Source organism: Sapajus apella, unplaced genomic scaffold (assembly GCF_009761245.1).
Source record: "Sapajus apella isolate SASKATOON/1434 unplaced genomic scaffold, GSC_monkey_1.0 scaffold14, whole genome shotgun sequence".
Taxonomy (NCBI): domain Eukaryota; kingdom Metazoa; phylum Chordata; class Mammalia; order Primates; family Cebidae; genus Sapajus; species Sapajus apella.
This window is the reverse complement of record NW_022436954.1, coordinates 2752796-2779891: the sequence shown is the minus strand read 5'-3', so window position 1 is coordinate 2779891 and position 27096 is coordinate 2752796. Positions and strand designations below refer to the sequence as shown.

Here is a 27096-nt window from a genome sequence, read left to right as displayed (position 1 = left end):
GAAAGGCTTTGGACCACACAGTGCTGCCCCAGCATTTTCCACGGGAGGGCCACTGAACCACCAAGCAGACATGATCACTCGACCCGCCTCTGGGAGCCAGCCTTTGTGGCCACATCAATCCAACAAGACAGGCACATGGACAGAGTGGCCACAGCCCAGACAGAGGACAAGAATGAGCCCAACAGCGTGGACTACGACCTCCTAAAACCATCTAGCTCCTTCCCTATCTGACTGTCCAACCTGCCAGCCACAGGAGACCAGCATCCCACTGCCAGTGTGGCACCTCGGGAGACCGGCCAGCCACTGCACAGCGCGTGGAGCCCTGGCTGCTTCCATTCTGGACAGACCAGTGGTTTGTACAAAAATAGATACCTCTTCCAGGTGGGAGTTTAACTTTCCTGGCTCCAGGGCCTCAGCTGGCACCACTGTCCAAGCGCTTAAGGAATGTCCAGTTCATCGGCATAGAATGGCTGGCAACATCGCTTCTGACCAGGGAAGCCACCTTGCAGTGAAGGAGATGTGGGGACGGGTCTGTGTCCTTGGGATCTACTTGTCCCCTCTCATTGTTCGGGAGCTGCCGGACTGGCCAGGCATTGGAATGGGCTCCCTCGTGGACAGCTGAAGCAATGCCCTATAACAACAGGCCCCGTCATCCTGGATGCCGTGGGCACATTGAATCAGAGGCCTTCATAGGACACTGTGCCCTCAAATGCAAGCACACATGGTCTGGGAGCCAAGGGCAGGAAGCCGGGGGCGGCGTGCTCAGCATCACTTCCGGCACCCCGTTTGTGTTTCCCACCCCCACAGTCTTGGCTCTGCAGGGTTAGCGGTTCTGGTTGCAAAGAGGGTGTCTGCTTGCCAGGGGACAGAACTACGAGCCCCAGCTTCCACCGGGACACTGCTAGAAGCCCAGCCGGCAAGCCGTAAGAGAAGCCACCCCCTGGGTGGGGATGCCTGGCCCTGAGCAGCAGGGGGACGGGCCTGAGAGCAGGCGGCAGAGCAGAATACACGTGGGACCCAGGTACCCGACTGGGCAGGTGCTTCTTGGTACCCCTCTTCCAATTATGACCGGAAATGGGTCTGAACAGCACCTCTGGCCCCAAAAGGGTGTGGTTAGCAGGGGCTCACGTCCGCAGGAACGAGGGCTTGGGTCCAGCTGCCAGATGCACCTGATGCCAACAGGAGACAGCTGAGCGCCAGGGCAATTTAGAATAGAAAGCGGAGGAGGGGACGAGAGGGACCGCTATGTTCCCTGATGGCTGCGGTCGGTGATGGGACTACTGTCATTTTGTCCATTCATTGCCCTCTTCTAAGTACACAGAGAGAGGATCCTGAAGGAGTGGCTTCCCACACGTGTGGAAAAGGGGATCCAGGCAGTGCAGGGTGGAGAGTGGCAGCAAAGGGCAGAATCAGACCTCCTTAGAGAGAGGATGCTCTGCCCAGCAGCTGCGAGACGCGTAGTCAGGGGACAGCCTCCAGCTGCCAGATCCCCTGGGGTCTGCCTTCCCGACTCAGCGAGGCCAGGGATTGGGCAAGGCAGTGGGACCCAAGGCCACTCTCTTATGGGGCGCTCCCCGGAAGTGCTAAGCTCAGTGGTCTCAGGCCAGCACGGGGCTGTTCTGCCGGCCAGCCTGCCTTCAGCCTGTGCTCCTGGCTGGGCCCTGCCCCAACCCGTATCCTGTCCTTTCCTTCCGCAGTGTCTCCCACCAGCGAAGCTTTGCCCGGCCGACACCATCTGCAAGTTCCAATGGCACACCAAAGAGGGCAAAACACAGAGGCAGTGGACGGCAGGTGCAGACCCACATCTGTGTAACTGAATTCACTTAGTTAGAAATGTGGGGCGGGTGTGGTAGCTCACACCTGGAATCCCGACACTTTGGGAGGCTGAGGCAGGAGAGTGGATCACCTGTGGTCAGGCGTTCGAGACCAGCCTGGCCAACTTGGTGAAACCCTGTCTCTACTAAAAATACCAAATTAGTTGGACATGGCGGAGGGTGCCTGTAATCCCACATACGCAGCAGGCTGAGGCAGGAGAATCACCTGAACCCAGGAGGCAGAGGTGGCAGTGGGCCGAGATCGAGCCATTGCATTCCAGCCTCGGCGACATCTAAAATATATATATATATGGACAGAATTCTCAATTAAAAACAGAAATTGTAACATTGAATACAGTATTATAGTTGATCGTATGCTGCTTGTAAGAGACACGCACATACGAAGTGACAGAGGGCTGAAGCGGGACTGGACGTCAGGCCATGCAGTTGCTGACCGGGGTGGCCGAGGTGGTGCTGTTCGCTGCTAATACCAGAGGAAGCTGCAAGGGGAGAATTACTGCAGTAAAATACAGACGTGTCATCATCGTACGGGGCCAAGCCGCCCGGACGCTGGAGCGATTCTAAATCCGTATACACCTAATAAACCTGGGTTGTGTTTTTTTGAGCTGTAGTTTTGCTCTTGTTGCCCAGGCTGGAGTGTGATGGCGCGATCTCTGTTCACTGCAACCTCCGCCTCCCGGGTTCAAGTGATTCTCCTGCCCCAGCCCCCCGAGTAGCTGGGACTACAGGCACACGCCGCCACGCCCAGCTAATTTTGTGTTTTTAGTAGAGATGGGTTTCTCCATGTTAGTCAGGCTTGTCTTGAATTCCTGACCTCAGGAGATCCACCTACCTTTGCCTCCCAAAGTGCTGGGATTACAGGCGTGAGCCTGCACCTGGCTATAAACTTGGTCTTAAATCACAAAGCAAAATCTGACAGATGTAAAAGGAGTGGGAAATTAGGATGTGGGCATCGTGGGGAGAGGCCTATGGGTTAGCTTTATTGGATGTAATCAAATCAGACTGCAGCCAGGCACAGTGGCTCATGCCTGTAGTCCCAGCTACTTGGGAGGCTGAGGTGGGAGGATCGCTTGTGCCCAGGAGCTGGAGGCTGCAGCAAGCCGTGATCATGCCACTGCGCTCCTGCCAGGGTGACAGAGTGAGACCCTGACCCTAAAAATAAGTAAATAATACACAAACAAAATCATACCACAGAAAAATTGATCTTTTGTTTTTCAAAGTGACCAAGACGATCTTGGAAATGTAAAAACACCCTTGATAATCTTTGCCATAAAATGAAGGCTACCAGCTATCTTGGGAGCATTGAGAAGAAGCACATTGATTCACAAAGCATACAGCACACGGTGGAGTGGGACCTGGAGGACGTGGCTCAGCTCAATGCGTGCCTTGCTCTAGAACATTATTTTTTTACGTAACAGGTCTTCATTTTAAAAAATTGGAAAAAGAACAAAATATACCAAAAGAAACTCAGAAAAAAGATAAGACACAAAGATTAAAAGGCTGAAACGTAAGACATCGTAGAATGGCTTTAAAAGCCGCATGCTGGTGTTTAAGGCTGCATGCACCCCAGCGACGGTGGCATTGTTCATCTGGCAAAAAAACCAACAAACCGTGAAACAAAAATGCCCGCCGCCTGGGAGCACGGGCTGCCACGGAGTTTTATGCGGCTTTTAAGAAGAATGATCTGATCGTCTGGTTCACGCGACGCTGAGCGTTCACACTGTGGCCCATCGTCTCTGCAGACAAGATAAACAAGGCACATTCGCCGCGGCCCAGAGGAATGATCCATGGCCTTGACAAAGAGAAAACTCAGAAGACATTGCTGGGCTCGAAAGGAAAGCAAGCGTCTCCCAGGACCAGATGTGGAGTCGATGGGAGTTGGGGAGAAGCTGAAGCCCAGGCCCAGCACCAGGCTGGGGACCCAGGCGCTGGGGGTCCCAGCCACTGACAGAGCTGCGTGCGGGTGGGCAGCTGGAGCGGGGGGCAGGGGGCGGGCTCGCCCTCTGGTGAAACAAGCAGAAAAACGGGCCAAACTCTGCTGGGGCTGCAGCTTCTCCAGAGCAGCTGGTCTCCTGAGGCAAAAGGACACATATTTTGTGAGGGCCAGGAACTGGACCAGCCTGCCGGAGGCTTGGTAACTCCATCCAGGACATCCTCGGGGTCTCCACAAGGCAGACACAGTGCAGCACCGCAGGAGACGGCTGGGAAAAACCCAGGAGCTGGAGGGGACGATCCTGAAACAGTGAGAAGAACATAGAGAAGAGAAAGAAAAGTCACACCAGTTCAGAAGGGTTTGCAAAACACGTCCAGAATTCTAATGTTCACAAAGTTATCCAGGTCAATAATTAGAATCCACCGCAGATGAAATTAATTTTGTAGAATAGTCTGATAAAGACTAAAATAAATGTGCTTGGGAGGCTCAAGGAGAGAAATAAAGAAACCTGGAACTGAAGATAGCATTCCCCAAACAGGAAGGAAGGCAGGGAGGGAGGGAGGGAGGGGGAGGGGGGAGGGGGAGGGAAGGAGGGACGGGGAGAGGGAGGGAGGGAGGGAGGGCAGAAAGTAAGATAGGAAGGAAGGAGGCAGGGAGGAAAAGAGGGGGAAGGAAGGAAGGAAAGAAGGAAGAAAGGAGGGAGAGAGGAAGGAGGAAGGATGGGGGAAGGAGGAAGGATGGGGGAAGGAGGAAGGATGGGAGGGAAGGAGGAAGGATGGGAGAGAAGGAGGAAGGATGGGGGAAGGAGGAAGGATGGGGGAAGGAGGAAGGATGGGAGGGAAGGAGGAAGGATGGGAGGGAAGGAGGAAGGATGGGGGGAAGGAGGAAGGATGGGAGGGAAGGAGGAAGGAAGGAAAGAAGAAAAACAAAAAGCTTAAAAAGAACCAATTAGAAATCTTGAAAATAAAAAGTGGTCATTGAAATAACAAAAGCACCTCAATAGACAGGCTAAACTCTAGGCCAGACATAGGTAGAGAAGCGATGCACTGGAAGACAGTGCTGAGCAATCCAGCCAGAGCCCTGCAGAAAGAGAAGACAGTTCCGAGAGAGGGGGAGGGCTGCTACATAGTCTGAGGGGGGAGATTCAGATCATGGAGAAGCAATATTTGAAAATCTATTGGCCCTGAATTTTGCAGAATTAGGGAAAGGCATGACCCCTCAACTTGAAGCTGAGGTTTGAATACAAAGTAGGATAAAGGACAGTCTCTTCACCCTTGCCCAGTTGTCAACAGATATCAGAGACAAAATGCCATTTTCCAGAAAGTGTGTGAGATGTGGTCTCATTAAAGAAAGAGCAAGTGAGCAATGGCACATTCCCTGGGTGGTTCTGTGATGGTGTGAGCCTGGGGTGAGCACAGAACACACAGCAGGATGCTCATTTGGTTCCTAGGGGAGGACGGGCGGGGATGGGAGGGGACCCAAAACCAAGCCCAGACCCTGCCCAACATGTGAAATCATGAAATGTGGTAACTACTGAAAAATGTGTAGATATGGCCGGGCACGATGGCTCACGCCTGTAATACCAGCACTTTGGGAGGCCGAGGCAGGTGGATCACGAGGTCAAGAGATCAAGACCATCCTGGCCAACATGGTGAAACCCCGTCTCTACTAAAAATACAAAAAATTAGCCAGGTGTGGTGGCACATGCCTGTAATCCCAGCTACATGGGAGGCTGAGGCAGGAGAATCACTTGAACCCAGGAGGCGGAGGTTGTGGTGAGCTGAGAATGCACCATTGCACTCTAGCCTGGGCAACAAGAATGAAACTCCATCTCAAAAAAAAAAAAAATACATAAATTAGCTGGGCGGGGTGGTATGAGCCGAGATTGTGCCACTACACTCCAGCCTGGGCCACAGAGCAATGCCATCTCAAAAAAAAAAAAAGTGTATGTTGGAAACAGATGCTCAGTGCCACAGAGAAAAATTTGCACTGAGACAAAGGATTTCTCAGCTAGCAATTTTTACTTCCTGGACTGTAGAAAGAATACCCTTGCTAGCCTTCTTGCCGCAAGACTACAATGAACAAAGGAAAAGCAGACATATGTATTCCTTATGCATTTGAGGTGGTCCTTACTGCTGTGTCTGATCTCTATTGGCTGGAACCCGACCTTACAATCTAAACTAAAACCTGATTGGCTAACAACTTAAACTTTTCTGAACAGGTAAGGGGCATAGGCTGTGAGCTGGGACATGCCTGTGAGCATATCCAGCACAGATATTTTGGTTAAAGTACAAGGGCATAGACTATACTACGTGCCGGTAAGCATGACATGTTTAACACATACATAGGATAGGGCTTAACAAAGAGTTATTGGCACACTTATGATTTATTCTTTAACAAGAAAGGAAACTTTGAAGAGGAACTTTTACTTCCCACAGTGTAGTTACTGAAGCATCAAGTATCAGCATACTTTCTTTAGCATCTCTTGTGGTGAAGATCAGCTGGCAAAGAATTCTCCCAGCTTTTGTTTACCTGAAAAGGTCTTTCTTTGGCTCTTAATTTTGTAGAACAGTGTCCCTGGAAATAATCATGATGACAGCTTTTATTTTATTCCGGCACTTTGCATACGTTGTTTCACTTTCTTCCAGGCACATACTGTTGTCCCTTGTATGTGTATATTGTTTCTATTCCCTTGCAGCTTTCAAGATTTTCTCTTTGTCTTTGGGTTTTAGCAGCTTGTCTATGATGTGTCAAGGTTTTCGTCTGTTTGCTTTATCTGATTTGAGGTTCATTGAGCTTCTTGAATCTTCAAGTTAATGTTTTTCATCAAATCTGGGAAATTTCCAGCCATTATTTCTTCAAATATATATATGTTTTCTCTCTTTTCTTGTCTCCTTTTCTTCTGGGATTCCACTTATATGCATGTTGGACTGCTTGATTTAGTCTTATGGGTCTCTCAGGATATATTTATTTTTCTTTAGTCTTTTTTCTCTATGTTCTTTGCATTAAATACATTTTATTGATCTATCTTCAAGGTCATGGATTCTTTCTCCTACTGTCTCCAATAAGCTATTGAGCCTATGTAGCAAAATGTTCATTTATGTTGTTTTAATTTTCAGCTCTAGCATTTTCATTTGATTGTTTCTTGTACCTTCCATTTCTCTGTTGAGATTCCCCTCTGTTTATTCACTAAGACTATATTTTACTTTAATTATCTGATCATATTTATAATAGCAGCTTTGGCGTCTTTGTCTACAAAATCTAACCTTTGAGTCCATTCAGAGTCCATTTCTATTCACTGCCTTTTTCCTGGATCATACTTTCTTGTTTCTTTGTATGTCTCATTATTTTTTGTTGGTAACTGGACACTGTAGGTAATATTTTGTAGCAACTTTGGATTCTGTTATGTTCTTCTGAACATTGTTGGGTTGTGTTCTAATAGGCAATTAACTTGGCTGATCTGAAACTACAGAGTCGCCTCCTCCGCAGTGCGTACTGGCTGATGACTGCTCAGCTTCTCAGCTTCCAGCTACAGTCTCTGTAGCCTGCCTTTTGCACCTGTACGCTCAACATTTAGCCAAGGATTTGAACAGAGTTTACGCTCAGATTTGGCAGCTCACCCTCTCTGTAGTTCCCTTGCTTTGGGGGTTCACCCTTAATTTTCCAGTTGCTCAGCCAGCCCCACACTGTGTCTTCTGACCCCTCAAACCAATAAGGATTCACCTTTCTGCCACCCATGCTGTGCATGATTTGGGGAATACATGCACTCAAAGGAGCAGAAAACTTACAAATATCACCGAGTCCTCTTTTTTTTTGAGACAGGGTCTCACTCTGTCGCCCAGGCTAGAGTGCAGTGGTGTGATCTTGGCTCACTGCAACCTCCGCCTCCCGGGTTCAAGTGATTCTCCTGCCTCAGCCTCCCCGGTAGCTGGGACTACAGGTGCGTGCCACCATGCCTGGCTAATTTTTTGTATTTTTAGTAGAGATGAGGTTTCACTGTGTTAGCCAGGATGGTCTCGATTTCCTGACCTTGTGATCCACCCACCTCGGCCTCCCAAAGTCCTGGGACGACAGGCATGAGTCACTGCGCCTGGCCTCATCTAGTCCTCTCTCATATCGGCCTCATTTTTCACCAGGCTTCCTCAGGTCTCTGATATGTGTTTGTAGCTCGATGGCCATCCGAGGATTTGGGCAGAGTTTCTACTCCGATTTTGGGTCTCATCCCTTCTACAGCTCTCTCATTTCAGATTTCTTCCCTACATTTCCAGCTCCTCTGCCAGCCCTGTCCTCTGTACTCTGCCACCTTGAGCTTGGAAGACTTTGGCTGTGGGGTTGGGAGCGTGCTGAGGTGGGGGCTGACCCATAACTGCCTGCATCAGTCCATCACTGGCTGCGTTTTCCATCAGCTGAGGGCACTTCCTATTGAGGGGGCAGTGGTGAGAGGTTAACAGCCAATGTTCACAGCAGCTGGGGGCTAGGGTGTACTAGCCTGGCACAGGAGATTTGGGCAGGTACCAACAGTGGTGAGAAGGAATCCATTCCACCTCTGCCTTGGATATGAGTTGGGGCCAAATGCCGTGAAGTTAGATTCCTCCAAAGAACCTCTGCTATGTGCCCTGCTCTGTGACCCTCTTTCTGCTTGCCTCCTGACATATTCTTTTCTTTGGAGGCAGAGTCTTGCTCTGTCACCCAGGCTGGAGTGCAGTGGCCCCATCTTGCCTCACTTCAGTCTCTGCCTCCCGAGTTCAAGTGATTCTCATGCCTCAGCCTCCCCAGTAGCTGGGATTACAGGTGTGCGCCACCATACCTGGCTAATTTTTGTATTTTTAGTAGAGACAGGGTTTTACTATGTTGGCCAGGCTAGTCCTGAACTCCTGACTTCAAGTGATCTGCCCGCCTTAGCCTCCCAATCTGCTGGGATTACAGGCATGAGCCACCAAGCCCAGCCATCCTGATATTTTTTTTAAAAACCCAGCAGGAAACTGAAGTGTTCTCTCTGATAGTCCGCACCTGTGGTTCTGGGTCCCTGGGGCTGCAGGGACCACCATGAAAACCTTCATTTCAGGGGATCTGACTTCTCAGCACCATCAATCCCACGAGCTTTAGCCAACATCCTTTCTCAGGAGCAAAATTAAGCACCCAGGATTTGTTTCACATAATTCATCCAGACCCCGCTGCTCCCCCCGGGGCTTCCTCTGCTCCCCCCGGGGCTTCCTCTGCTCCCGGAGGGAGAGAAGATGCACAGAGAGAATATCCTGGTGAGTGGCTTCCTTGATGGAGATTTTATATTTGATTGTTTTGCTTCCACTTATTCTTGAGATAGTCTTGCACTGTCGCCCAGGCTGTAGTGCAGCGGCATGACCTCGGCTCACTGCAGCCTTCACCTGCCAGGTTCCAGTGATTCTCCTGCCTCAGCCTCCTGAGTAGCTGGGATTACAGGTGTGCACCACCACGCCCAGCTAATTTTTTGTACTTTTGTAGAGACAGGGTTTACACCATGTTGGCCAGGCTGGTCTTGAACTCCTTACCTCAGGTGATCCACCCCCCCTCACCCTCCCAAAGTGCTGGGATTACAGGCATGAGCCACTGTGCTTGGCTTTTGCTTCCTTTTAAAAGCATTTTTGGGTTTGGGGTTTTTCTTTTTCTATTGTGATATTTCTCCGGTAGACCCCCAACTCTGAGTTCTGACTGCAGTTCTTCCATGACATCAGCGTTTATCCCTGTTGATAAATTGCCAAACCCTTTAAAAATCAGCCCAGCTGAATGTTCTACGGCAGCACTCTGTTCTCACCTTTGAAAAGAGCACCCCACTGCTGAATGACAGGACAAAGCACATCCTTTTGAGAGAAATGCACACAGCCGAGGTTGCAACCCTGAGCAGATGTGAAGTGCCCTCCATGTAGAAAATCACAGGCACCCTCGATGCTGTTAGATGAGTGTGACTAATTGCAGTTAATGCTCGCTGCTGCTGTCAATCAGCCTCATTAGCACAAGCAATTTGAGCACAGGACATTACTTAATTACCACAAGCAGTTTGCTCATTTGCGGAGAGGGTGCATTTTCAAAAAATTGCGCTATTTGGAAATTAATCCTAACATCTTACATCGTTAAAAATTCAGGCATATAGGGGAGGAAAATAACCGTGAGCAAGCAGATACAAAGATGGAGGTGACGAACATTACACGGTCCTTTTTACGATCATTTTTCTACTATTTTACTTTCTCTGCTAAAGCGGACCAGGGCCATTGTAAGCTTTGTTTTCTGAAATCTATGCGTGGGAGGCAAAATGACTGGCATTAGAGTTCAGCTGAGACCTTAAGCCCATTAAGGGAGGCCGTGCAGAAAAGCCTTCAGACCTGAGCTTTTGTTCAACTCACCCCAGACTGAGGAGGGGCCGGTGAGGGCAGCCCCACCCCACAGGGCCTTCCAAGCCTCGCCCACCTAGGCCTGTTGTGGGCCATTTCAGGACCCTGGGTGGCAACCCTGCTCCTGCGCCACGGCGGCCATCCGTGGCAGGTTCCCTCCATCCGGATTCTCCATTTCCTGCCACCCGTCTCCTCTCGAGAGTGGCCCAGACGGGAAGCCGGGAGGACACGAAGTCCCCAGCGTCTGCAGCTTGGCAAGCAGGAGCCATGGAGGGAGGGAGGGACAGGCAGAGGGGTGGGTGGGCCCATCCCTGCGGCTGCGAGCACCTTCTATGGGCAGACAGACTCCTCTTCCCTCGCATTTGTCTTGCAAGGTGACATTTTAAGGCCCAGGTACAATTCAGTTTTTATGGAGCAAGTGTCAACGTGCTAGACAGTTTTCTCGTCTCCTGCCACGGTTGCTACCGGGGACACAGAGTCCCAGAACAGCTTGCTGTGTTCTCTCCGCATCCTCACACCGGGAACAGCTGAGGGGGCGGCTCTGAACACCAGGCTGCCGGGTGTCAACTAGGTAGGGTTCCGGTGGCAGTCAAGTGTTTCTGCAGGTGGGCGCTCTGCTGCCTGGGGGCCATGCCAGGGCCAGGAGGACCCTCATACCGGACAGGAGTTCCGTGGACAGTGCCTCACCAGCCAGGCTCCTCGGGAGAGCAGGTCACCAGGGGCCTCTGTCCTGATCCGGCTGTGCCCTCTGACCTGCCCTGAGTTGTCTCCCACAATGAAGGGGCAGTTGAAACTGACCCCTCCTGGGAGATGGTCCCCAGGCACCCCCTCATCTCCGAAGAGGAGGTGAGAGGTGGCTCGGGGCTTGTTGGTCACTGGGAGGGTGTGGGAGTCGTGCCTTGCTAGGAAGCGGGTAGGAAAGGGCCACAGACATCCTGCTCACCGGTGTCCCAGGACACTCTAGTCTTGGCGGCTGATGGATCATGAAGGCTTGCCCTTAGATCTGTGTCACTTGTCCCCAGCCTCCTAAAAGACACCCCTCAGCTGGGCATGGTGGCTCACGCCTGTAATCCCAGCACTTTGGGATGCTGAAGCGGGTGGATCACCTGAGGTCGGGAGTTCAAGACCAGCCTGAGCAACATGGTGAAACCCCGTCTTTACTAAAAATACAAAAATTAGCCAGGTATGGTGGCGCATGCCTATAATCTCAGCTACTCAAGGGGCTGAGGCAGGAGAATTGCTTGAACCCGGGAGGTGGAAGTTGCGGTGAGCCGAGATTGCACCACTGCACTCCAGCCTGGGCAGCAAGAGCAAAACTCCATCTCCAAAAAAAAAAGAAGACCCCCTCACGACAGCCTAGCTCAATAGTCTGCCCCAGGGCACATGTGAAGATGGCAGGAGATGTTTTTGGTTGCCACGCTGTGGGGGGACAGGGAGGCTGTTGCTCCCTCCCTCAGCCTGGCCGCATGTGGAGCAGTGATTTCGGGCACACTCGTGGGCTGTCCCCCACCAGCCTCCCAAATCCCAGGGCACAGCCTCCCTCTGAAGGCAGGAGCAGGGCCGTGGCCGGCTGGGAGCAGCTGGAACTGGGGACACAGGCAGCCTGGGACACACTGGATGCACAAGCGTGGAAAGGGGCCAGGAGGAGGGTCTCCAGCCTTCTGGGGCAGCCTGAAACCAGCAGATGTGGCAATACTGGTTCTGCTCCAGCCCCCTTCCGTGAAGTGCCGTTTCCACGCTGCCCTCACTATACCAAGGGCACAGCTGCGGAGGAGTGTGAGTGAGGGTCCCCCTGCAAGGACGAAAGCAGAGGTCCACCCACTGAGGATGCCCGTCCAATCCCTCCTGGTCACACCCAGCCCCACACCCAGGGGCCAGCTCAGGAGATGCCCTGGCTGGGCATCTAACCGCATCAGGCTCTTGCAGCCACTGAGCTGAAAGCCACCTGGCTCAGGTCCCCAAATGGCACAGAGGCTTCCGTGTGTGCCAGTGATGGCAGAGAAGAGGGTCCTCCGTGCCACCTGGACAGCCGGGGCAGATGCTGCTGCCCGGCTTCATGATCTCTGGTGGGGTAGCCAAGGATGGGTGGTGGGGTGCGCTTCTCTCTACACATCAGCCCTAAAAGGCTAAGACATGGGTCCTTGAAGTCACACCTCTCCTCAGAGACCCGCCATGGCTCCCTAGTGCCACAGGAGCATTCAGCCTCCCCACATGATGGCCTGAGCTCCCGCAGCCCCTCACGCTTCCCTCCCACTTCCCACAGAGCCCTCTGTGAAAGGCCAGGTCATCTTTCAGACAAGCCAGACCCATTTGCAGGGTCTGAGCTTATACAATGTGGGGGGTCTCTTTAAGAATAAGAATACAGGCCTTGCACGGTGGCTCACGCCTGTAATCCCAGCACTTTGGGAAGCTGAGGTGGGTGAATAGCTTGAGGTCAGGAGTTCAAGGCCAGCCTGACCAACATGGTAAAACCCCCATCTCTACTAAAAATACAAAAATTAGCCAGGGGCGGTGGTGCACTCTTGTAACCTCAGCTACTTGGGAGGCCGAGGCAGAGAATTGTTTGAACCTGGGGACAGAGCAAGACTCTGTCTCAAAAAAAAAAAAAAAGAATATAAAATAACTAAGGCAAAGAGACAAACATAGGCACAGGAGTGAGTATTGCTTAGACTGATAAATGAAGCCACAGCAAATTACAGGTTTTTAAACAGCCAATTAGTATCTGCAACATTACAGAATGTGGAAAATCACAGGTCTCCTCAGCCGCCTGCCTCAATCTACAGTGCCCATGTCCCGGTATTTTGGAATGTGCACTCATTGTCCATCTCTCACAGGACAAGGACTTTGTGTTATGATTTTCTGCAGAGAGATCAGAAAGATGATTGAGCCTTTTCTCCTCCAAGACTAATATGAATTTACTTTTCGTGACTGATGGTGTAGATAAAGCTCCTGAAGCTTCACGACCCCATGCTGGTGACGCTGTGGACATTCTTAGGGTTGGTATCATTCGGGAAAGGCCTCTCCTGAGTTTTTGTGTGTGAGTGTCCACAGTGGGCTGGTTTGAGTGGGAGCTGCAATTCCTGTGCTCCGCAAACAGGAATCATGATGAGTTTTGCTTCATTCAGTTTCCATCTTTTTTGAAAAGAACGTGCAGAAGTGGGTTTGTGGCTGTGACCCACATGAGTGAGCGTATTCCTGCAGGAAAGCGCTTTTGTCTGACCGGGCTCCAGCAGGAGCGGCCACTCTGCTGACCGTCCACGTGTCTGCTGATTGGAGGAAGTTCCCACGGGCCAGCTTCAGCTCCATCCGTCACCCAGATTTCCAGGCACCTCCACCTCCATAGCTGGATGCTGTGGGATGACTCATATACCACATCAGGCCACACCTTTCTGCAGCAAGCCCGCAATTCGGCACATTGTCCCTGGACAGGGACATTCCCAGGTGGGGATGACCAGTGGTAAGCTGTCTGCACCATAAGACACCTTGAACCCTATGGATGTACCCACAGCAGTAGGTCGAATCATATTCTCTAACAGGACATGCTCAAGTCTGGAAACTCCATGAAAATGTACTCGGCCAATGACCTGAATCAACTTGGAAGCAGATTCACCAACTGGGACTCCGGGAAGGAATGCAGCCCTGCCTGCCCCCGGGTTTTAGACACGCGAGATGCAGGCGGAGAGCTGATGAGCCCTGCTGCGCCCAGACTTCTGGCTTGCAGCAGTGGTGAGATCATAAATGGGCAAAGTTTTATGGTGGGAAAGATCTCTTAAAGCCTAGCCCCAGTCCCTGGGAATGTGGCCTTTTTGGAACAGGGTCTTTGCAGAGGTCATCGAGTTAAGAAGAGGTTGGACCGTGTTGTGGGGGTGGGTGTTAAATCCACGGCTGGTGTCCTCCTTTTTTTTTTTTGTGAGTCACAGTCTCACTCGGCCACCCAGGCTGGAGTGCAGTGGTGCGATCTCGGCTCACTGCAACCTCCGCCTCCTGGGTTTAAGCAATTCTCTGCCTCAGCCTCCCGAGTAGCTGGGACTATAGGTGCGTGCCGCCATGCCCAGGTAATGTTTTGTATTTTTAGTAGAGATGGGGTTTCACCATGTTGGCCAGGCTGGTCTCGAACTCCTGACCTCGTGATCCACCCGCCTCGGCCTCCCAAAGTGCTGGGATTATAGGCGTGAGCCACCACACCTGGCTCAACCTGTGTCCTTCTAAGAGGAAACATGGATTTAGGAACACAAAGACCCAGACACAGGCAGAGGGGAGAAGACCAGGGGAACAGGCAGAGACTGAGTGAGGTGGCCACTGCTGTGGAGCGCCAGGCACTGCCACCAGCAGAAGGAGGAAGAGGCAGGATGCACTCTCCCCGCGGGCTCCTTGGTTGTGACCTTCTGGCCTCCAGAAGGTGGGGAAATAGATGGCTGTGGTTTTAAGCCACACAGTTTGCGGCCATCTGTTGTAGTAGCCACAGAAAACGTCACTCACCCCCCAATCCACACTAAAGATGTCCCCAGCTCCACCTCCCCTCAGCCAGATCCCACGGGTGTCTGCGGCCCCCAGCACCGTGGCAGCAGAGGGGACCTGAGCCTCAGAGTGCAGCCGGCCCACAGCCCTCACCGACTGTCTGACTTCCACAAATTTTAAATGATCATGTGGTCATTTAAGGACCCCTTCAGAAGGTGTGTGTGCAAGGGAGGGGCCCTAAAAATTGAGATCTCTCTGGCCAGGCGCGGTGGCGCACGCCTGTAATCCCAGCATTTTGGGAGGCCGAGGCGGGCAGATCACGAGGTCAGGAGGTAGAGACCATCCTGGCTAACGTGGTGAAACCCCGTCTCTACTAAAAACACACAAAAAAATGCCGGGCATGGTGGGGGGCACCTGTAGTCCCAGGTACCTGGGAGGCTGAGGCAGGAGAATTGCTTGAACCCAGGAGACAGAGGTTGCAGTGAGCCAAGATCGCACCACTGCACTCCAGCCTGGGCAACAGAGCAAGACTCCATCTCAAAAAAAAAAAAAAAAAAAAAAAAAAGAGGTATCTTAGCCTTCAGGGAAATTGCCCATCTTTAGAGCTCGGCTTAAGCCCCCCACCCTTCCCTGGGGGGCCTCAGTTCTGGCCCTCTGTGTCTGTCTCTTGGCGCTGTGACCTGAGCTGGCTTGTAGTACCCGTGCTTGGCCTCACCGAGCCTGGCCTGTCCCTTCCCCTGGCCCGGGGTTTGGGTCGGTGTTACAGGACCACGTTAGAGTGCAGGAGTGGTGGCCGCAGAGGGACACCCACAGCCCTTGGGCACAGAACCCCTTCGCTTCCTCCAGGACGCCTGGAACAAGGGAGTTCCCTGGCAGAGCTCGTCATCAGAATCTCCTGGGGGTGCTCAAGGGGTGCGGGCCCATTCTGCTAAGTCAGGGGCAGGGAATGTGGCTCTGAAACCCCCCAGTGGCAGGCTGGGGCAGCTGTCAGGGGCCCTGCTCACGGCTGGTTGTCAGAGAGGGGACCCCTCCCTGTGGTGTGCCTGCTGGAGGATGGACCAGAGGCTGGAGGTGCCCAGGAGAATGTGCCACTGGGACGCTCCCTAGGATGGGTCCCGGAGACCCTCCCTGCACATGGTTGGACCTCCGGACAAGGGCACAAGCACCTCCTCTCCCAGAGCCAGCGCCAGCTGCGGGGTGAGCCAGCCCTGAGCTGCAGCGGCCGCCTCACTGTGGGATGTGGGTTGTAGAGGCCAGGCACGTCCCCGAAACCCAATGGGTTCAGCCAGCCAGTCTGTGCCACACCTCCGAGACCCTCAGTGGCTCCCACTGGCCAGCAGGTCAGCCGATAAAGGCCGACACCACAGCTCTTCCTACTCCAGCCCTGACCGAGTGTCTGGCTTCATCTCCACTTGGCTGGAAGCATCCGCAAATGTGCCAGGGTCAAGCCAGGAGAGAAGGATCAGGTGGTCTTCAGGTTGTTCTCGTGTAAAATCCTGTAAACATGGCCAGGAGCACGTGACTCTGATAGCTACAGATACACCCTTGATTCTGTAACTGGAGAAAGAGGCCGGAAGAGGAATAGTCAGGAGGCAATAAGTACGGACATGAGGCAGGGGAAAGGCAGGAGGGGAAGAAAGAGAAGGGAGAGAAAGAGGCATGGTGGGAGGGAAGGCAGCCAGCTTGCAGGGAAAGTGGCAGAGGTAGAAACTGAGGCAGGATCAGAGTGAGGCTGAAAAAGGGGAGGGAGACAGAGAAGAGAGACCCAGAGGAGCAAACAGGGATGCAGGCTGGGGAGGACAGAGGGGAAGAACCCTTCATGGCCAAGCATGAATCCAGAGCCAAAATGAGAAAGCTACGGCCTGTGGGCCAAACTGGCCCCCTGCTTGTTTTCATAAATAAAGTTTTATTGGCACAGGGCCACACTTGTTCATTTCCATGTTGTCTGTGGTTACTTTCACGTAGAGTTAAGTAGTTTGACAGTTTCCTTTCTGGAAAATGTTTGCTGACCTTTGGTTCACACCCATCTGGTCTTTGCTTCCAGGACAGCCCACTCTTTGGAGCTCACTGGGGAATCAAAGACCTAAGCCCTTAGCCAAATCCAGGCCTGGGATGGGGAGGTGGCCGCCTGACGATCACACACCCGCTGGCCTCAGGTGGCCCCAAGACCCCTTGTCACACGGTCCCTTCTGTGTATAAAATAACATCACAGCTCTGAGGCAAGCTCTTGTGCAGTCTCCCGTGAACTGGGCTCCACACGGAAGGGTCATTCTCTAGAGTGTTCTCCTCTCAGGTTCTGAAATCTGACGAATATTCTCAAAATGTGATTTTCATCGCTTCAAGTGAGACCCAAATCTTGTTAGGTGACGCCAAAGCGAATTCAAATATAAAACTGCATTTGCCTTTAACGTTTTCAAATATTAAAGTAATCAACAGAAAGGCAAGTAAAGAAATAAAAGTGCAAATGAGACGGGGGAGAATGGCCGGCAGGCATGGGCGGTGTCTTGCCCAGCACGTGGACTTGGCCCGTGGGACGTCAGCTTTGCCGGTACTGCCTGCGAGTTCCGGACACCATGGGAGAGTCTGGGCTCAGAGCCAAAGGCAGGGGCTCACAGCTCCACTACACACACATCAGATAACAACAAGATCTGACCGCAGAAACCCTGCTCCCAGGGGCGCCGCTTTACCCTGTGTTCAGGGAAAGCAGTCATCAGCCCATCGGTTTCAAAAGGCCCAAATTACCAGTAATTTCAGCCTAAATTAGGCCATTATGTGCTTGCCGCCTGGGTTCCTTCTCCTTGATGAAAAGCAAGGTAATGAGCGGTAACCTTCTCTCCGGACAGATGGGTGGGGCTGGGTGAGGACGGGGTCCCTGAGCCAAGGCCCCCCACCTCTCTTTTTGGAGGGCAGGGGTTGGTGCTCTGCCCACGGTGACTTTGGGCAGGGGCTGGAAGCTCTGACCTGCGTCGGCCCTCAGGCCCCAGGCGGTGGCTCCAGGAGGACTTCAGAGGACCAGCGCTCAGTGGGAGAGACTCTGAGGGCCCCGATGGACACACAGTGCCCTCTCTGGGTTCCCTGGGTGGGATTACAGTGCCGGCATCTGTGTTCCCAGGAGGGCTTTGGAGGTGGAGGCAGAAGCACAGGGGCCGGGGAAGCTCATAGCCAGGTGTCACCGAATGTGTGTCCTCCAAGTACTTTTTTTTTGAGACAAGGTTTTGCTCTGTTGCCCAGGCTGGAGTGCGGTGGCACAATCACAGCTCACTGCAGCCGTGACCTCCCAAGCTCAAGTGATCCTCCCACCTCAGCCTCCTAAGTGGCTGGGACCACGGGTGCACCACCACGCCCAGCTAATTTGGTTTTTTTTATTTATTTATTTTTGAGACGGAGTCTTGCTCTGTGGCCAGGCTGGCGTGCAATGGCGCGATCTCAGCTTACTACAACCTTTGCCTCCTGGGTTCAAGCGATTCTCCTGCCTCAGCCCCCCGAGTAGCTGGGACTACAGGCACCCACCACCACGCCCGACTAATTTTTTTGTATTTTAGTAGAGGTGGGTTTCACCATGGTGGCCAGGATGGTCTTGATCTCCAGACCTTGTGATCCACCCGCCTCAGCCCCCCACAGCGCTGGGATTACAGGTGTGAGCCACCCCACCTGGTTCCCGAAACTCATCAGAGCCCTGCCCTCCAGTGTGATGGTGTAGGCGGTGGGGCCTCTTGGGAGGTGATCAGGGGTAGATGGGTCAGGAGGGCAGAGCCCTGGTCTGATGGGACTGGTGCCCTTATGGGTAGAGACTCCAGAGAGCGGTCCCTCCCTCCCTCCGAGACCCCTTGAGCATGCACAGAGGTCACGTGAGCACACAGCCAGATGGTGGCCCCCACAAGCCAAGAGAAGAGGTCTCAGAGTGAGCCGCACCCCGGCTGCCCCCTGAATCCGACTTCCAGCCTCCAGAAGTGTGAGAAATATACATCTGTGGTTTAAGTCCCCCGGCTGAGGGCGTTTGGGATAGCATCCGCACGCTGGGGAAACTGAGGCCCTGGGACCGCCAGGCCAAAGGCCAGCACCTGGAAGGGCATTGAGGAGAGGGAATGGCATGGGCAAGGGGACAGGGTGGGCAGAGGAAGGCAGGGCCAGAGAGAGCACCGTGGGGTTTTGGAAGACCTTGACGGCCGGGATAAAGGCTCTGACTCTCTTTGTTCTTTGGCAGTGGGAAGCCTTGGAAAGTCGTTTTTTAGAGGAAACGTGCAGAGGTGAACAATGCTTTAAGGAACGGGTTCCAGTGCCGCATACTTTGTTCATGTCACCTGCCTCTCCTGGCACCATTTCCTCACCCACTAGTCAGGATCCCCCATGCGCCGTTGGACTCAGGGCCTCCCGAGCAGTTTGCCACCACAGCGCCATTGACATTTGGGGCTGGGTTCTGGCCGGAGGGGGCTGCCCTGTGTCGTATAGGACGCCCACAGCCTCCCTGGTCTCCACCCACTCCATGCAGGAAGCACCTGCCCCAGGTGTGACAACCAGTGACATCTCCAGACCTGGCCATATGCCCCAGGGACAACCTCCCGATGGAGAATTCCTGCGTTAGAGGCTGAGAGCCAGGTCAGCGGACGTGCTTTCGAAGGCCCAGCGTCTCAGCCTAAGGGGGTGCTCAGGCTCGGGCGGGGGCCCTGACCCTGCCGGGGTGGTGCTGGGATGCCCATCCTTGAAGTTTCTCTCGGGTCAAACACCTCCAGCGAAGCTCTCGCCCCAGATTTGCTCCAGGCAGGGGGTTGGTGGGGAGCAGAAGCACTTCAGCTGAGTGAGACCGGCTGCATTGCTGACACTGTGGCTGGGGTCATGGCTGTGCCATGACCAGGGCGCCATGGGAGAGTGAATGAAGAGGGTGGTGGCGGAGACTGGCGTCCATGGAGCGCCCTTCAGGTCCCTGACTATTCAGAGTCAAACACAAGTCAGCCCAAATTCCCTTCCTACCCTGGGGCTGGGGAGGTCGTGGGTCCCTGTTTGACAAGGGCGGTGGCTGGCGCTTTTGCTGGGTGGATGGGTGAGAGGGCTCTGTGGCCATCGAAGAGCCTACAGCATCTGAAATATCTGAGTGAGGGACACCTGAGATCTCACCTGGGCCATCCATGCCCCCAGGTGGCACAGTGGCAGCCCCATCCCAGCTGTGGGAACCAATTCAAGCCCTGGGGAATGGGCAACACGGTGACTGTCTTCTGGTCCTGATTCTAATATTTACCCCTACCCTGCCACGGACCCATCTGGAAAAATCAGGGGTTCGTGTGCGAGCAGCCCCCTTGTGCCTTTTGGCTGGGAGGGGAGCTGGGAATCTGGGCTGTGAGGGAAGGTTTCCACCGGCCCCGTGCCCCAGAAGCAAGACCTTGCATGGGACCAATAGCTGCCCAGAGACGCTCAAGACTTCTCTGCCCCAGCTCAAGGCTTCAAGATGAGCTGTTGTATAGGGGCTGTTCCGGCTCCTGGAAGCCTGAGCTCTCCCCACAACTTGTGTCCTGGGCCAGAGTGCTCGGGGCTTGCTCTCTGTAACTCACCCAAGTCTGTAACAAGGGAAGCGACCCTGTGGTCCACTGGGCTTTGCTTCTGATGCATGGGAGGTGACTTTCTCTGCAAAGGAAGGAACTTACCAGTAAGAAACAGAAGGCGGAGGGAAGTCTCTCCTCACTTCATTGTGTTTTCAGCAGATTGGATTTTTGGTTTTGTTTTATGAAAAGTTCATTTGTGATCTATTATTCAATTAGGAAGCTCGCCAGGCATGGTGATGCTTTTTTAAAAAGGGCAGAGATAACCTAATAAGTCAAATTCAATTTGGGGAACTGGAGTCTGTACGTTTTCCAGAGTAATTGACCTGCCCATGTGGCTGAGATCCAGAGGGAGGTGAGGATGGAGGGAGATGTGAGTCGTGGTCCAGGCCTCGGCAGGGGGGAGGCTGCAGGGGAGCGGGACACCCAGCAGGTGCCCCCAAGCCTGTGCAGGAACAGGAGAGACAGTGTCACTGACTGTATCACCACCCAGTGGATTTTTTTTCTTGCCCACTCCCCAGATGAAGCTGCTTTATCAAGATGGGGAATTGCAATGGAGAAAGTGTTTAATACATGCAGAGCTGGCTGAACGGGAGACTGAGGTTTTAGTATTCCTCAAATCTGCCTCCCTGAAAATACAAAGGATAGGGTTTTTCAAGGATAGTTTGGCAGCAGGGGGCTAGGGAGTGGGTGCTGCTGATTGGCTGGGGCTGCAATCACAGGAGTGTGGAAAACAGTTCCTATGCGCCAAATATCCCTGGTTATCTTCTTGGTGGGGCCACAGGACTGTTGGAGTCCGGAGTCTCCGGTCCAGTGAAGCCATCTGGTGGTCAGAAAAACCACTAAAAGACACCTCCAAACACCAGGTTTAGAGTCTACAATGGTGACGTTATTTACAGGAGTGGAGAATTTGCAAATCTTGTGACCTCCCGAATGATGGCTGGTGATTCCTGCAACTACCTACATCTTGGCAGAACTCAGGCCCCTCATACTCCTAACCTTGTAGCCTTTTATTAATTGTATAAAGATGGTTTAGTTTGGGGAAGGGCTATTATCATTTAAACTAAGTTGAGAATACATGCTTGGTGCCGCAAAGAAAAATTCGCACTGAGACAAAGGATCTTTCAGCAACACAATTTTTACTTCCTGGACTGCAGGAAGGGTACCCTCGCTAGCCATCTTGCCACAAGAATACAATGAACAAAGGAAAACACACCAATTCATCCCTCACGCATTTGGGGTCGTCCTTACTGCTGTGTCTGATCTCCATTGGCTGGAGCCACGCCTCACAATCCACACTAAAACCTGATTGGTTACAACTTAAAACTTTTCTAAACAGGCCAAAGCAACGGAGAGCTGGGACATGCCTGTGAGCACGTCCAGCACAGATATCTTGGTGAAAGTACAAGGACATAGAATGTACTACGTGCCTGTAAGCACGGCATGTCTAACAGCTACATAGGATAGGCCTTGGATAGGATGTGACACCCAGGTTCACCATTCACCCTGTGCACACGTGTGATGCCTACGTTCTGCACATACCCTATGCACACACGTGACACCAGGCTTAGCACATATGTGACACCTGGGTTCACACACCCTGTGCACATGTGTGACACCCAGGTTCGGGGCGAGGGGAGGAGCTGGTGCATGGTCAGGAGAGCCAAGTTCCTGTAAAAGCAGGGTTGTGAGGAGCCCTGGGTGGGGGCTCCTGCCCCATCATGTCTGGCGTGAACCCTCAAACCCTCACTCTGGCCACACTGGACTTTCCTGGGTCCTGGAACGCCCTGTGGAAATAAAGGAAGACCACCAATGAGAGCCAGCAGGTGGTATTCAGAGCTTGGTCAAAAGCAGGCCGAGGAGGGGGAGGCCTTACAAGGGAGGCAGGAAGGCCCCAGTGTGCCCTGGGGGGCTGTTGGCCTGAAGGGTGCTGCCTGGGGCCAGAGTCCTACCAGAGTAGGCTCTAGGTTATCCTTGGGTGGGGCAGCAGAGCAGATTTGGCTTCCTCGGCAGAAACCGGGACAAAAATGAGGGAAGCTGACAGCTCTCATGGCTGTGGGTTATCCCTGTGGGGGAGGCTGTGGGTTATCCCTGTGGGGTGAGGCTGGGGGTGATCCCTGTGGGGGAGGCTGGGGGTTATCCCTGTGGGGGAGGCTGTGGGTTATCCCTGTGGGGGAGGCTGGGGGTGATCCCTGTGGGGTGAGGCTGTGGGTTATCCCTGTGGGGGAGGCTGTGGGTTATCCCTGTGGGGGAGGTTGGGGGTTATCCCTGTGGGGGAGGTTGGGGGTTATCCCTGTGGGGTGAGGCTGGGGGTTATCCCTGTGGGGGAGGCTGGGGGTTATCCCTGTGGGGGAGGTTGGGGGTTATCCCTGTGGGGGGAGGCTGGGGGTTATCCCTGTGGGGGAGGCTGGGGGTTATCCCTGTGGGGGAGGCTGGGGGTTATCCCTGTGGGGTTAGGCTGGGGGTTATCCCTGGGAGGGGGAGGCTGAGGTTGTACCTCCAGGCTCAAGATGCTTGTCCCAGCCTAAAATGACCTGTGATCTGAGCAAATGTATTGCGCCTGCCTCGTTTTTCAATTGTGTGGTGACGCTATTGACTCTAGACATCTCACATCCACTCAGAACCACAGAAACGGTTCCTCTCGTTGTCCACCTGGATGGTCCTGGATACAGGAACTTGGGCTGTGGAAGGATCCGTCCTGGGCCCTCACGGAGAGCAGGGGAGGGGCTGATCTGGGAGAGAAGGAGCCGGCCCAGAGTCCCACGTCCCCATCCAGGACCTGATCTGAACTCTGGCCCAGGCTGGCCACTGGAGCCAGGCCTCACTTTCCCCACCTGTAGTGCAGGGTGCAGGCAGCCTCCAGGGCCTCTTCAACCCGGGCCAGGCTAGAAGTTGGAGCAGATGTGACCCCCACTAGGGAGCTGAATCACCCATGTCTGCGAAACATCTGCCGTGGGTTCTGGGAATGTCTTATCCGAATGAGCAGAGCTGTTTCCAGATGGGGCTGATGTCTCTGGAGACACCACTTTCCTTGGCAGCCCAGGCTGCCAGGAGTTACAGCGAAGACTCACAGTGGATGGGTGAGGAGCCTGGGTCCGCCTGGGCACAGAGTGGATAAGCAGGGTTTGTGGGAACCCTGGTCCTATGTGAGATGGAACCCAGGGGCTGAGGAGGAAAGGTGGCGGCGGGGAGAGGGACGGGGTGGCCCAGGGTGTTCACTGCAGCCCAGGGATACCGTGGTGAGGTTGTGTCTCCAGCGCTCCACTGACCTGGGTTCAAATCCTGGTTCTGCCCCTTTCTGCCTGGGTTACCTGCAGTCAGTTACTTAACTTCCCTGAGCCTCTGTTTCTTCATTATTGAAGGAAGTTAATGATTTCAGCTCTGAGTTACTTAGGAATTTGTGGCTGATATTAAAAAATTGACTTGAGGTGCTGGGTGCAGTGGGTCCGGCCTGTAACTTCAGCACTTTGGGAGGTTGAGGTGGGCAGATCATGGAGCTCAGGAGTTCAAGACCAGCCTGGCCAACATGGTGAAACCCCGTCTCTACTAAAAATACTCTACTAAGTATTTTTTAAAAAAATTAGTGTTACAGCTCTTTGAGAATTTGTTTAGCAGGGATTCTGGTTTTTGCCAGAAAGCCCCTTAAAAAAAATTAGCTGGGTGTGGTGCTAGGTGCCCGTAGTCCCAGCTACTCTGGGGGCTGAAGCAGGAGAATCACTTGAACCTGGGAGGGTAGAGGTTGCACTGGGCCTAGATCACACCACTGCACTCCAGCCTGGGCAACAGAGCAAGACTCCATCTCAAAAAAAAAAAGAAAGAAAGAAAAAGAAAAAGAAAGACATAGACTTGCAGTAACAAGCTGAAGAGGAGGGCTTCTTCCAGGTGTAGCTCTGGGACCTCAGGGACAGGAGGGCAGCCAGGCCTTGGGGACCCGAGACCCGGGATGGAGGAATGCCTGCACTTGCTCAGTCCCCGGGCTCTACTTGCTGCCCTGTGGCTGTATTTCCTCTCTCTCCTCCTAGGCACCTGGAGGGCAGGAAGTGACATCCGGCAGTAGGCTTCCATTCTTCAGGCTGGCTTCCGAAAGAGAACTCTTTCTTAGTCCCAGCCCCAAATTCTGAAGGGAGAGTTCTTAACTGACCTCATTGGAGCCAGATGCCCAGTCTGGTCACTCCTGTGATGGTGGGTTGGGTTGGGGATGGGGGACCTCATGGCACAGAAAGGCTGCCAGGCACCAGCCAGTGCAGGTGAGGAGAGGTGGTATGGGAGTCACTGTGAGCTCACAGATGGTTCCCACAACTGATGCAAGTCAGGAATGGAGCCAGGTCTTTTGGATGCCTGTCCTAGGTTGGGTTTCCTTCAGTAGCACCTTGGACAGGGGCTTTTGCATAAGTGGGTCTCGAGGGTGCCTGCTAGGGAGAACCCTGTACAGAAGTGAAGAAAGCTGGCGGGACAGAAGCAGCAAGGCCCGCCCCAGCCTGCTCCCCTGGGAAGTTCTGGTGTGTGAGTGACCCCACAGGATCATCCTGTGGGAAGCAGAAAAAAAGTTCCTCGTCAAAGTTTCATAAGTGTTAGAAATAATAGTTTGTTTTATAAAGACTTTCTTCAAAGCCGTCTTGCTTTTTGCTAATAACTCTTTGTTACACCCTATCCTGTGCAGCTGATAGACACACTCACAGGCACGTCGTACATTCCGTGTCCTTGTACTTCAACCAAGACACCTGTGCTGGACGTGCCCACAGGCAGGCCCCAGCTCGCAGCCTGTGCCCCTTCCTTATTTGGACTTCCTTTTTGCTCTCCATTGCTCTTACCTGCATAGAAAAGTTTTAAGTTGTTAGCCAACTGGGTTTTAGGTTAGATTGTGAGGTCTGGCTCCAATCAACGGAGATCAGACACAGCAGTAAGGACGACCCCAAATGCATAAGGTATAAATACGTCTGCTTTTCCTTTGTTCGTTGCACTCTTGTGGCAAGATGGCTAGTGAGGGTACCCTTCCTGCAGGAAGTAAAAATTGCCTTGCTGGCCGGGCGCGGTGGCTCAAGCCTGTAATCCCAGCACTTTGGGAGGCCGAGGCGGGTGGATCACGAGGTCAAGAGATCGAGACCATCCTGGTCAACATGGTGAAACCCCGTCTCTACTAAAAATACAAAAAACATTAGCTGGGCATGGTGGCTCGTGCCTGTAATCCCAGCTACTCAGGAGGCTGAGGCAGGAGAATTGCCTGAACCCAGGAGGCGGAGGTTGCGGTGAGCCGAGATCGCGCCATTGCACTCCAGCCTGGGTAACAAGAGTGAAACTCCGTCTCAAAAAAAAAAAAAATTGCCTTGCTGAGAGATCCTTTGTCTCAGTGCTGATTTTTCTTTGCAGCACCGAGCATCTGTTTCCAACAATCCCGTCTTGAGGAAGGAAGCTGAGTGCTTCCACCAGCCATTTATTAGGGGCTGCACAGAGGGAAGTGTAACCTTCAGGCCTCACTGAGCCGGGCAGCTCCCATTGGCTGAGGGCAGTTCTGCAGAAAGGGTGCTGCAGTGAGCCGTGAGCACCAGAAATGGCTGGGGACTGGGTGCATGGAGCCATCAAGGGGACCCTGGCGGGGGGAATGGATGTCCACGGAAATCCTGGGGGCTGCAGACCAGCTAACGGCTGGGTGATGGACAAGTGCCAGGTGCTGGTCAGTGACACAGGTGGCAACGCAGACGGGGCAGCCCCCAACCACAAAGTAGGAGGAGGTGAGGGAAAAGGGGTCCTGGCTTGGCATGAGTTTGGGGAGCACACCCTCCTCTGCTGATGTCTGCCTGTGTCCCCCCCAACTCCACGCAGTCCCCCCACAGAGGGACCCTTGGGGGAATCACCATCTAACCACCCCAAGAAAATAAAGACCAAGCACCGTGCTGTGGATTTACCTGTGCCCAGGACAATTCCATATTCAGATCCGCTATGAACGTGAAGCAAAGTGCAGAAGTGTTGGCTGCGATTTTCAACTCTAAACGATAATTCTCACTTATGAATCTTTCCATCACAATGACCCAGAAATGAGCTCTGAAGAAGTTGAGATAATGCCATCAAAAGGGTCACGACGCCCTCATGATTCTCTTGACAGGCATGAATTGATATAATAATCAAAAAGCATTTTCACCATTAAGTGGCCCAGCAGCCTGCCAAGGCCGTCGTGGCTGACGGTGGCATTACTCACGCACATCGCCACCGCGTTCTGCTGGGAACGTGCAGAATTAAGAAGCTAGGTTTCAAAATGCATAAAACATTTTTCCAAATTTCTTTCTGGGGGGAATTTGCTAAGAACCACAAGGCTTCAAGGATAATGATTCCTTCCAGTCATTTTTTTCACTTGATAAAAAAGTGGTAAAACGTAGAAAATAGAACATTTACCATTTTATACATTTCTAAGCATGTAGTTTACTCATTGGCATTAGACACATTCACAATGTATCCATTTCCAAAACTTTCTTATCTTCCGCAACAGAAGCTCTGCCTTTTAAACATGAACTCCCCACTCCTCCGTCCGAGCCCTGGCAACCCCAAGTCTACTTTCTGTCCTGTGAGTGTCTGTCCTAGATAACTCATGTCCGTGGAATCATGGAAGATCTGACTTTTTTTTTCAGACCGAGCCTCGCTCTGTCACCCAGGCTGTAGTGCAGTGGCACAATCTTGGCTCACTGCAGCCTCCGCCATCCGGGGTCAAGCGATTCTCCTGCCTCAGCCTCCTGAGTAGCTGGGGTTATAGCCCCGCGCCACCATGCCCAGCTAATTTTTGTATTTTTAGTAGAGTCAGGGTTTCTTCGTGTTGGCCAGAATGGCCTCGATCTCCTGACCTCGTGATCCACCAGGAGTTCGAGATAAGGGGTGCCGGGGAGATGGGGGGTAGAGGGAGGTGAGGGGTGGAGGGTGGTGAGGGGTGGAGGGAGGTGAGGGGTGGAGGGAGACGGGGGGTGGAGGGAGACGGGGGGTGGAGGGAG

General features: G+C 53.1%; 1 non-coding gene across 1 annotated transcript; it reads left to right on the top strand.

Annotated features, from left to right (window-relative positions):
• Positions 1–23703: 23703 nt before the first annotated feature.
• On the top strand, positions 23704–23765 carry LOC116555262. Its single transcript, XR_004270459.1, has one exon. It is a non-coding gene; the product is annotated as a U7 small nuclear RNA (small nuclear RNA).
• The last annotated feature ends 3331 nt before the right edge of the window (positions 23766–27096 follow it).